This window comes from Mobula birostris, chromosome 2 (assembly GCF_030028105.1).
Source record: "Mobula birostris isolate sMobBir1 chromosome 2, sMobBir1.hap1, whole genome shotgun sequence".
Lineage (NCBI taxonomy): Eukaryota > Metazoa > Chordata > Chondrichthyes > Myliobatiformes > Myliobatidae > Mobula > Mobula birostris.
In genome coordinates this window covers 115,948,048-115,960,869 of record NC_092371.1, presented here as the reverse complement: position 1 = coordinate 115,960,869, position 12,822 = coordinate 115,948,048, and the positions used below count along the sequence as shown (strand labels likewise).

General features: G+C 44.0%; 1 pseudogene; it reads right to left on the bottom strand.

Moving 5' to 3' along the window:
* Positions 1 to 4,757: 4,757 nt before the first annotated feature.
* On the bottom strand, positions 4,758 to 7,013 carry LOC140210851 (uncharacterized; annotated as a pseudogene).
* Between the last annotated feature and the right edge of the window lie 5,809 nt (positions 7,014 to 12,822).

The following is a 12,822-nucleotide window of genomic DNA, read 5'->3' as shown; positions in this document are numbered from 1 at the left end:
CCTGCTGGCACAGGTCAGAGGAGGGTGCTTCGGTGTTCTGATATTTCTATCATTCATTCTTTAGGGCTTCTCGTTTTGTGGATGTCTGTGAAGAGTAATAGCTGATACCCTAGTGGGCTCGACCACACAAGCTGCTCTAAAATGCCATCTCATAGGCACTCTACAAATTCCTTCTCTTGGGATCCAGCAGCAACTGAATTTTCCCAATCTACCTGCATACTGAAATCCTCCATCATGATCATAACATTGTCCTTGTTATGGGCCTTTTCAATCTCTCAAGGCAATTTGTAACCCACATCCTGATTACTGTTTGGAGGCCTCTGTATAACTCCCACCTGGACTTTTTTGCCCTTGCAGTTTCTTAAGTCTATCCACAAGGATTCTCAATCTTCTGATCCTCTGCCACCCCCTTTTAAGGAGTTGATTTCGTATTCTAGCACCAGAGCCACCCAGCCTCCTCTGCCTACCTGCCTGTGCTTTTGATGCAGTGTATGTCCTTGGATGTTAAGCTCCATATACTATGTTCATTTAAATCTGTAGTCCTGTATTCATTGCCCTTTTCAAATTTGTCCCTGTGTTACTTGAAGTCAAATTCTTATTCCTTTCTAAACTTCTTGTCTTTACGTTTATTCTGGGGTGCGTTCATTTGCTGCTGAGTTCCGCAGTTCCTGTCAGCTGGCTTTGCTTGTTTTTTGGCAGGAGCGGCTGCTGGGGAGACCTACTGTCAAAAGGGAACTTGGAGCAATACCCAAGAGGGTCAGGCAGCATCTGTGAAGGGAAATAGATGGTCAATATCTGGGATCGTCAGTAACCACATCAGGAGACGAGTTACACCAGCTGATATGGTTCAGATCAGATCACAATTCATACAGCTGGCAGAAACCCTGGGCCCAGCCAGTGACAACAGGGCAGAGGTCATTCCCCCCTTCACAGCCACAATGCTAAAACCATCATGAACCTGGGACGTTATAAATGATCACATCAGACTGTGGATTAGTTTCAGCCAAACAGCAAACAAGCCTTTTAATCACATTTGGCATCTGTCATTTCCTGTAGAAAAATGGTTATTAATTTTGCTTTCACTGGGACATAAAATCCAGCTTGGAAGGACATGCGTGTCACCTTTTTTTTGTTTGACCTTTAAGTAAATTGCAATGTGGCAACGGTGGCAGTGCTGGAGGCTAATTCATGCCCTGCTGTCTTTGCTCCCTTGTCTCTGTTCCATTTTCCGTTCAGCCTTTGCTCGTGATGTTTGTTCCTTATCCCAGCATTCGCTTGTCTCCATTGTCTGCATTGAAATTAAAACTTATATTTAACAAATTAAACTTTAGAAAACATACATGACACAAATAAGATCTTTACTCGCAGTAACAGTGATGGCAAATGGAACATTCTGAAGGAATGGAAATAAACAGTTGACATTTTGGGTGGGGGCCCTACATTAGCACCGGAAATAAAGGGGGGAGTGCACAGGAGGAGCTGGCATGTTATAGGTGAGTGAGGAGTGATAGGCAGATGACGGCAGGAATGATGTCAGCAACTGGGAGGTGATAGGTGGAAGATGATAGGTGATAATTGATAGGTGATAGATGATAGGTGATAGGGAGGTGATAGGTGATAGGTAATAGATGATAGGTGATAGGTGATAGGTAATAGATGATAGGTGATAGGGAGGTGATAGGTGATAGGTGATAGGTAATAGATGATAGGTGATAGGTGATAGGTAATAGATGATAGGTGATAGGAAGGTGATAGGTGATAGGTAATAGATAATAGGTGATAGGAAGGTGATAGGTGATAGGTAATAGATGATAGGTGATAGGGAGGTGATAGGTGATAGGTGATAGATGATAGGTGATAGGGAGGTGATAGGTGATAGGTGATAGGTGATAGGGAGGTGATAGGTGATAGGTAATAGATGATAGGTGATAGGTGATAGGTAATAGATGATAGGTGATAGGGAGGTGATAGGTGATAGGTAATAGATGATAGGTGATAGGGAGGTGATAGATGGAAGACATGGGGTGATGGGTGCCAGCTGGATCAGGAGGAGAGAGGAAGAAGAGGAGTTGGGGAAAGGGGACAGAGGGGAAAGAGTAATCAGAGGTTTGAGAATTCTATTCTCGTACTGCCAAGTTAAATGTACATCCAATGATCGTAAGACCCTGCTATACGTTAAGAATTCAAAAGATTGCAGGCCTGCACAATCAGCGGGTTGCCTGCCTGCAGAGATAACAATGGAGCTGTGGAAGGTCCTGCTGTCCGAGTCGATGGAGGCTCATGGTCAAATAGCGAGTGGTCATCTTGGCCGCTTTTCTTGTGATACTAGGACTCCTTTGGACATTGTTAATCTGGTACGAGTTCGACTCGCTGATTTATTGGATGTGAGCAGGGGCATAGCAAGTCCTCGGTTGGAGTAAAGGGACAAAGCCATGGCACTTCACCGGGGGCGGTGAAGCGCGGTATTCAGAATGGAGTCGGAGCCGCCCTCCCAGGGTTTCGCTCGGCTGAAGACGAGCTCTGTTGTGGCCACCTGCAGATTTTTTAGCAGCACTCAATAGACTTCGGCCTCAAGCTGCAAGGTCACTTGCTTTTCAGCCACCGGAGGAGAGGTCTACGAGCCATCACGCTCTACCGGGGGGGGGAGCATAGTGCAGTTGTGGTGACTGGCCCTCAAAGCCATGGATTCACCTTGCGGGAGCCGGGAGCTGGGTGCCGGGTGCCGGGTGCTGGGGAGAGGACTAGACCTCAATGCCAGGGTGTTGCCTACTGGGCATTGGGGGTCAGGCGACAGGTTGGCTGGGGGCCTGGACTGTATATGTACAGGCATATTCTGCGTCGTATTTTTACTGATTTTTGATATGGGTTTGTTAACTTATCTGTATCGAGCCACGGCGATGCACGGGGGAGGAGGGAGGTGGGGCCTCGGGACTCTTATTCCGTGATTGTGATCTTGTGTGTGCTTACTGTGTGTGACTGTTGGTAATGTGTTTTTGCACCTTAACCCCATCGTAACACTGTCTCACTTGGCTCTATTCATGAGTATTCATATACTGTGATTAAGCGACAATTAAACTGGAATCGAATTGAAGTTGGAGACAACCCAGGTGGAATATGAGGTAATGCTCCTCTAATTTTCATTTGACCAGGGCCTGGCAGTGGAGGAAGCTATGGGCAGATATGTCAGTGTGGGAGTGGGGGGTGGAACCGATATGGTTGCCCACCAGGAGATCCTGGCTAGCAGGGCGGACTGCGTGAAGGTGTTCAACAAAGCAATCCCCAGTCTGCATCCGGCCTCACCGACGAGGAGGAGGTCACAGCAGGAGCACCGGTTGCACTCCCAGAATGACACTTCTCTCAGTTTCTGTCCGAGCTGGAGGCTGGAGCGGAGGAGGTAGAAAGGATGAGCCCAGGGAATGACTACACAAGCAGCATCAGACAGCTTGCTGCGTCTCCCATACGCTGCAGGGTCGTTCATCAGACGGTCAAGGTGATGGGTTCACTCAGTCGCCCAGCTGAGTTCCTTTCACAAGGAGGGATGAGAGGCCAATGTTCACCAAGCATCATCACGGTGTGGTGCTATGGTGGAATCTCATTGCAGTTCTCCTCTCTGCTGACAATCCCACTCCGTTTGGGTCACCTGCAAATTCAAAAAGGTTCTTGCATTTAAATTATCAACACAATCAGTGATTGACAGTGGCCCTTTTTCACGTGCTCAGGAACCTCATCTTCTCCCATTGTGAGAGGCCAGCTTCCAGTATGGGGTTCGCCAGCACTTTGAAGTGCGAGAATGATAAACCTCATTAGGGAGAAGAGAGCCGATGGTATGTCGAATACCGGGTGAAACGCAAAGTGTTCGGAGCACTGCAAGTCTGTGTCTTTGCTGTCGCTTTGCTCATGCTTGAGTGCTCGGTGGAGGGTGCCGATGCCTTTTTTGCCGGTGGGGGTAGGGGGGTCCGTTGCTTGCTGCTGCTTACACGCGGGAGGGAGGGGAGCTGGGGGGTACTTTGGGGTTCTAACGTTTAACTGTCATTCATTATTTGGGGCACTCCTCTGTTTTCATGGGTGTTTTCGAAGAAAAAGCAATTCCAGATGTATATTGTATACATTTCTCTGACGTTAAATGTACCTTTGAAACCTTTGAGACACGAGGGGCAAACATAAGGAGAATGGTCACAATTTTTTTCCCAGGTCAAGGGAGGCTGAACCTAGAGGCTTACAGTGAGAGGGGAAAGATTTAGAAGGCACCCAAGAAGATCGTTTCACACAGAGGATGGTGGATGTGTGGAAAGGGCCACCAGAGGAGGCAAATTGCAATGTTAAAAAGATATTCAGAGAGATACAATGATAGAAACAGTTTAGAGGCATATGAGTCAAATGCAGGCAAATGGGACCAGCTCAGAAAGCCAGCGTAATTGGGTGATTTAGGAAAGGCCTGCTTCTGTGCTGAATAACACTAAGACTTTATGATGACATTTCAGTGATTGAATCATTGGGTTAGTTAGTTAGTTAGTTAGACCCATTCACCTACTGCTAACAGCAGCTTGGCAGAATCCTCTGTCTTGGGGTCAGTCTTTCATGCTGTCCCCAGGTGTATCCTACCCTCGTGATGTCAGCTTCGAGGTCGCGTCAGCAGGTATCTTTGGTTAGCATCTCTTCCACTTTCCCTGGCGATTATACCTTGGTGTTTCCACAGTGATGCTGGTACTGGGCTTACGCATCACGTGTCCTGTCCATCCCTGCCTTCTTCCCATTAATTATTCTTCTGCCGATAGCTGGTGTGTCCTCTGCCATTGATCGGTGCTGCCAGTAACTTCTGGCCGGTGGTTCCAGAGGATTTTTTCTCAGACAGCCATTAATAAAGGTCTACACTTTCCTAATGATTGTCTTTGTTGTCCTCCAAGTCTCTGACCTGTACAGAAGAAATGAATTCATGTTGGAGTTGAAAGTCTAATCTCCGTATGCAGTGACAGCTCCTTGGAGCACCAGATGTTCTTGAGTTGGATGAAAGCTGCACTAACTTTGCCAATCCTTGTCTTGACATCAGCATTGGTGTCCTCCTGTCTGTCAACATCACTACCTAGTTTCTACCTCCTCAAGTGGACTTCCGTCAAGAGTGACGGGTCAACACAGGTTGACTTGATCTTGAGCACTTTAGTTTTCCCTTTATGGATGTTAAGGCCAACTTGCACTGATGTGGTTGCTGGGCCTGTTGTTTCTCCCTGCACCTTGTTGTTGGTATGGGACAGGAGAGCGATATCATCAGCAAAGTCCAGGTCTTCCAGTAGTTTCCATAGGGTCCAATAGATCCCATTCATTTTCTGTACTGTAGATGGCTTCATGATTATTACGGATGAGGTCCATAGGTATTTGGAGTCACATGGTAAAATAGGCCATAGTCAGTATGGCTTCCTCAAGGAATTCTTTGAAGAAATAACAAGCAGGATGGACAAAGGGGAATTGTTTGATGTTGTGTACTTGGATTTTCAAAAGACCACACATAAGCTGCTTAACAAGCTGCAAGCCCATGGTATTACAGGAAAGATTCTAGCATGGATGAAGCAGTGACTGTTTGGCAGGAGGCAAAGAGCACGAATGAAGGGAGCCTTTTCTGGTTGGCTACCGATGACTAGTGATGTTCCACAGGGGTCTATGTTGGGACCAATTCTTTTTACATTATATGACTTGGATGATGGAATTGATAGCCTTGTTGCAAAGTTTGCAGACAATATGTAGATAGATGGAGGGGAGCTAGTTTTGAAGAAGTAGAGAGGCTACAGAAGGGATTAGACAGATTAGGAGAATGGGCTAAGAAATGGCAGATGGAGTACAGTGTCAGGAAGTGTTTGGTCATGCACTTTGGCAGAAGAAATGAAAGGGTTGACTATTTTCTAAATGGAGAGAAAATACAAAAAAAACTGAGGTAAAAAGGGACTTGGGAGTCCTTGTGCAGGATTCCCTGAAGGTTAATTTGCAGGTTGAGTCTGTAGAGAGGAAGGAAAGTGCAATGTTAGCATTCATTTCAAGAGGACTAGACTATAAAATCAAGGATGTAATGATGAGGCTTTATAAAGCACTGGTGAAGCCTCACTTGGAGTATTGTGAGCAGTTGTGGGCCTCTTATCTTAGAAGGGATGTGCTGAAACTGGAGAGGGTTCAAAGGAGGTTCACGAAAATGATTCCAGGGTTGAACAGCTTGTCATATGAAGAGCATCTGAAGGCTCTAGGGTTGTATTCACTGGAATTCAGAAGAATGAGATGTGAACTCATTGAATCCTAGCAAATAGTGAAAGACCTTGATAGAATGGATGGGGAGAGGGTCTTTCCAATAGTGGGAGAGTCTAAGACCAGAGGGTACAGCCTCAGAATAAAGGGGTGTCCTTTTAGAATGCAGATGAGGAGCAATTTCTTTAGCCAAAGAGTGGTGAATCTGTGGAATCCTTTGTCACAGGCAGCTGTGGAGGCCAAGTCTTTATGTATATTTAAGGTAGAGGTTGATAGATTCTTGTTGGTCGAGGCATGAGGGGATATGGGGGAGAAGGCAGGAGATTGGGGTTGAGAGGAAATTGGATCTGCCATGGTGAAATGGCGGAGCAGACAAGATGGGCCAAATGGCCTAATTCTGCTCCTATATCCTGTGGCCTCATGATCCAGTCTATGACCAGGAGGAACAGGAAAGGGGCTATCAGGCAGCCTTGTCTGACTCCTGTCTTCACCTGAAAGCTGCCGGTGAGCTGCTCGCCACGGCTGACTCTCCAGGACATTCCCTTGTACAAGTTCTGGATCATCTTGCTTGGTACTCCATAGTGCCTCAGGATTTTGCACAGGGCCCCTCTGTCTGCACTGTTGAAAGTTTTTTCATAATCAGCAAAGTTGACATACAGAGATGAATTTCGCTCAGGTGACTGCTCATCTATGGCCATTTGGTCCGTACATGATCTGTTCTTGTGGAAGGCAGCTTGTTCATCTCTTTGAATTGAATTGACTTTATTACTTACATCCTTCACATACATGAGGAGAAAAAATCTTTATGTTATGCCTCCATCTAAATGTGCAATGCACAATTTATAGTAATTTGTAATAAATAGTATGTACAACAGGACAGTCAATATAGCTTAGAAATACAATTGTGTCAGCGTGAAGTAATCAGTCTGATGGCTGGGTGGAAGAAACTGTCCCGGGGCCTGTAGGTCCAGGCTTTTATGCTGTGGTACCGTTTCCCAGATAGTAGCATCTGGAACAGTTTGTGGTTGGGGTGACTTGGGTCTCCAATGATCCTTCGGGCCCTTTTTACACACCTGTCTTTGCAAACGTCCTGAATAGTGGAAAGTTCACATCTACAGATGCGCTAGCTGTCCGCACCACTCTCTGCAGAGCCCTGCGATTGAGGGAAGTACAGTTCTCATAAATCCTGGGAATGACTCTAAACTGCAACCGGTGATGAGGCTGTGATTGGGGATTTTCAGAGCTTTGGGGAAAGTTGAGTTACACCTTAGTCATTCATTGTTCCCAGGGCCGCTCTGACCCGGAACGGTAGCACCTGCAAGGGTTCCTGTTCAGGAAACGAGCGAAGGCCAACGGCAGATCCGGCAGGTTCAGTAACTGAACTTATGACGGAGAAGGCGGATGAGCTACGACTTCAAATGTCAACGGCTATAGTACAAGCGGATGAACATTTGGGAAGAGAAATGGCGATTTCTTTAGTTCGTCTAACAGAAGGCAACAGCAAACCACCGTTGCTAGATACTAGTTTTCCTAGAATCTATTTGCTCAGAAAACTATGGTCAAACTCAAAATGTATCGCACAACAACAGCTTCAAGAGGATCTTCAACACAACTCTGAAGATGCTTCGCTCGGTAGGGTTGATTCTGGTCAGCAGGGGATCCCCGACCGTCATCAAGCTACTGCTCATAAAATTCAAGTAACACAGAAGAAAATTATTGCCACTTGGAACGTAAGAACCCTATATTAAGCAGGAAGATTGGACAATGTGATAAATGAAATGCAAAGACTAAAGATTAACATCATGGGAATTAGCAAAGTTCGTTGGATAGATGCTGGAACATGTCAGAACAGAAATAAAACACTAATTTATTCTTGTGGAACATCCCATGCTAATGGAGTAGGAATTCTTATAGATGAAAACATGGCAAAAAGTGTTTTAGGACATTAGGCAATATCAGAAAGAATACTCCTTGTTAGATTCAGAGGACAACCATTTGATTTAGTAATTATACAGGTATATGCACCAACAACAGATGGAACAAATGAAGATATAGATAAATTCTATGAAGAGCTTGAACAAGCAAAGAATGGATGCAAATCTCAAGATATTGTTATTGTCATGGGAGATCTAAATGCTAAAGTAGGACAAGGTGCTGATGGAAATATCACAGGAAAATTTGAACGAGGGGAAAGAAATGAAAGAGGTGAGAAATGGGTAGAATGGTGCAAGATGAATAATCAGGTCATTATGAATACCTACTTTAAAAACCATTCAAGGCGCTTGTGGACCTGGAAATGTCCAGGTGATAACACTAGAAATCAAACTGACTTTATTACTATAAACCAAAGATTTAGAAACTCAGTGACTCAATGCAAAACATATCCAGGTGCAGACTGTAATAGTGACCATAACCCAGTAGTATGTCATGTAAAAGTAAAACTTAAAAAACTAAAGAAGCAAAAATCTGAACAATCCCTTGACTACTTGCAATTAATTAAAGAAGAAAACTTAAGACAATTGAGGAAAGGAATAGATTTCAAAGTCTAGAAATAGAATCTGTTGAAGATGATAGCAATCATGTAGAAATGAAATTTAACTCTCTAAAGGATGCCTTGGTAGAATCAGCAAAATCAATGATTCCTAAAAAAGAAAAAAGCACAAAGAATGAATGGATGACAGATGAAATCAAAAATCTAATGGAAGAAAAGAGACAGAAGAAAGCAAATCCTATAGAATATAAGTCCTTAAATAAAAAAGTTAAAAGCTTATGTCAAAAAAGCCAAAGAAGAATGGTTAAACCGGGAATGTGAACAAATAGAAAGAATCCCTATTACTGATCCAAAAAGGTTACATCAACAAATCAAGAATATCACTGGTAAAAAGCTCCTCTGTTCTTCAGGTGGATGTTTGAAAGCAAAAGACGGTACCATTATCATGGAAAAAGATCAGATTATGAACAGATGGACTGAGTACATTCAGGAATTGTTTGAAGACGATCGAGACGGTAAACCAGAAATTAAGAAAAACACTGAAGTTCCAAAAGTATTTTAAAATCTGAAGTTCGTAATGCACTAAATAAGATGAAAGGAAAGGCAGCAAGTCCTGATGAATTCGTAATAGAACAAATTATCACCCTTGAAGATTATGGAATTGAAAAACTTACTGATTTAATCAATGATATTTATGAGACTGAAATAATACCAGAAGAGATGAAAAAATCAGTATTTATCACTCTTCCTAAGAAAACTGGAGCAATAGAATGTGAATTACATAGGACCATAAGTTTAATGAGTCATATCAGCAAGATACTTCTAAGAATTTTGATGACAAGAGCTAAAAGTAAGATACAAGCTGAAATAGGTAAAGAACAATGTGGTTTTGTGAAAGACAAAGGTACAAGAAATGCAATATTGATGTTCAGGATACTATCAGAACCAGCTATTCAAGTGCAAAAAGACTTGTTTGTTTGTTTTATCAACTACACAAAAGCATTTGATAAAGTGAAGCACGATAAGTTATGCGAAATATTACAGGAAACTCTAAATCTAGATTCGAAAGACCTCCACCTAATCAGAAATCTCTACTGGGAACAAACTGCCGCTGTAAGAATAGATGGAGAAGTGAGTCAGTTTACGAAAATCAAGAGAGGCGTTAGACAAGGGTGTGTTTTCTCCCCTGATTTATTTAATGTGTACAGTGAAACAATATTACAGAAAATAAGAGACATCTTGGGAATCAAAGTTGGCGGTGAAAACATCAATAAATTCAGATATGCGGATAACACTGTGTTAGTTGCAAGTACGGAGGAAGAACTACAAAACTTAATTGATATAATTGTGAAAGAAAGTGCAAAAATGGGTCTATCTATCAATTGCAAAAAGACAGAATGTATGGTGATATCCAAAAAGAAGGAGAATCCTATCTGCAGGCTGAGAATCAACGGGGAAGACATAAAACAAGTACAGAACTTTTGCTACTTGGGAAGCTGGGTGACATCAGATGGCAGGTGCGACATGGACATCAAAAGAAGAACAGGGATGGCAAAAGACACCTTTATGAGAATGAAGAGTATACTGACCAACACTAAACTAGGCACAACAACCCGCCTCAGAGTACTGAAATGTTACATTTATCCAGTTATGTTAAATGGCTCAGAATGTTGGACAATTTCTAGTAACATGAGGAAGCAAATTGAAGCAGCAGAGATGTGGTTTTTGAGGAGGATGCAAAGAATATCATGGATGAAATGAATATCTAATGAGGATATCATGAACAGAGCAAGCACAAAAAGAGAAATAATGTATTAGATCATGAAAAGGCAACGTAACTGCATTGGACATGTGATTAGGAAAGAGGAGTTAGAATGCACGGTAATTATGGGAAAGATTGAAGGGAAGAAAGCAAGAGGAAGACAAAGACAAATGATGATGGAGACAGCAGCCAGAGAACTGGAAATGAATACCAATGAATTGATCCACTTGACCCGATACAGGAGTGTGTGGGCCATGGCAGTCAAAGCTCAAACTGGGCATGGCACCTGATGATGATGACATTTCCCATACCAGTCAGTGATGCAGCCAGTCAGGATGCTCTTAATGGTGCCCCTGTGGGAAGTCCTTAGGATCTGGGGACTCATGCCAAACTTCTGCAACTGTCTGAGGTGAAAGAGGTGCTGTTGTGCTTTTCTCACCACATGGCCAGTATGTACAGACCACATGAGATCTTCGGTATTGTGTATGCCAAGGAACTTAAAGCTGTTCACCCTCTCAACCCTGCGTCCATTGATGTCAATAGAGGTTAACCTGTCTCCATTCCTCCTGTAGTCCACAACCAGCTCCTATGTTTTTGCAACATTGAGGGAGAGGTTATTTTCTTGACACCACTGTGTCAGGGTGATGACTTCTTCTCTGTAGGCTGCCTCATTATTGTTTGAGATAAGGCCAATCAGTGTAGTATTGTCATCAAATTTAATTAGCAGATTGGAGCTGCGGGTGGCGACACTGTCATGGGTACACAGAGAGTAAAGGAGGGGGCTTAGGACACAGCCCTGAGGGGCACCTGTGTTGAGGGTCAGAGGGACAGAGGTGAGGGAGCCCACCCTTACCACCTGCCAGCGACTTGACAGGAAGTCCAGGATCCAGCTACACAAGGTAGGGTGAAGGCCAAAGTCTCCGACCTTCTTATCGAACTCAGTTTAGAGTCTATAGAATCCTTCATCCTCTGTGGTAGTATCCTATAGAAGGCACTTCCTGGGACTGGCAAGAGTGGGATGCCTCCCTAGTTGGAGCAGTTTCTAAGGCCTCTCTCTTTCCACTCTGTTCGTACTTGCTCTGCTTTCCAGATCTTCTGAAAGAGAGGGTACAGCACCCCTGCTGTAGTGTGCAGGGCTGCCTTGAGAGCTTCTCCGAGGAATGCCGTCTGCGGCAGCTGCTTTACCGTTCCTTAGTAGCTTTTTTGTTTTCTTGATCTCCTCTCTGGTGGGTTTGTCGCAGTTTATAGGCAGGTCAGCATTGACTGGAGAATTGTCAGGTGGGCTTAGAGGTCTGGGTCTGTTCAGCAGATCTTTAAAGCGTTCAGCCCACCTGTTCAGCAGCTACTGTGTTTCCACTCAGGTCTTTCCATTCTCATCCTCTGAGGCTCACTGCACTTGCAGGGCTGCTTCTTGCTGGTGGTGTACAGTTTCCTCATGTTTCCACGCCCCACTGCTTGTTCTGCCTCTTTTACCAGGCCATCTGTATATCTGCACTTGCCTACACTTGTCTGTGGAGAAGATCAGGGACCAACAGCCCCGTGAGCCTTTGCATGCTCTTCCTGTGCGTCCGCCTCTCCCGCTCTAGTCCTGCTGATATTCGTGACTGCTTTCAAAGTTCACAGTAAATTTATTATCAAAATACATTTATGTCACCAATAACAATCCTGAGATTAATTTTCTTGCAGGCAATCACAGTAAATACAAGAAACACAATAGAATCAATGAAAGAACGCACCCAACCAGATGGACAACCACCACCATGTAAAAACAACAAACTGTACAGATATAAAAACAAAGAGAAAAAAGAAAGAAACAAACAAACAGGCAAGTAATAAATATTGAGAATATGAGATGAAGAGTGCTTGAAAGTGAGTCCATAGGTTGTGGGAAAAGTTCAGTGATAGGGCTTGTGAAGTTATCCTCTCTAGTTCGAGGGCCTGATGGTTGAGGGGTAATAACTGCTCCTTAATCTGGTGCTGCAGGACCTGAGGCTTCTGTGTCTCCTTCCTGATGGCAGCAGTGAAAAGACAGCACAGTCTGGATGGTGGCGGGGTTCTTGATGATGAATGCTGCTTTCCTGCGACAGCACTCATTGCAGATGTGCTCAGTGGTGGGGAGGGCTCTACCCGTGATGGACTGGACTGTATCCACTACTTCTTCTTCCGTCTCCTCACCTCAATCTTGCCTCAGCAGAGAGCAATTCTTCTTGCTCGTTCTTTTTGGCAAAGAGTGAATGTGGAAAGGATGTATCCTATGGTGGGTGTGTCTAAAACCAGAGGGCACAGCCTCAGAATAAATACATACATACATAAATAAATAGATAGGTAGATAGATAGATAGATA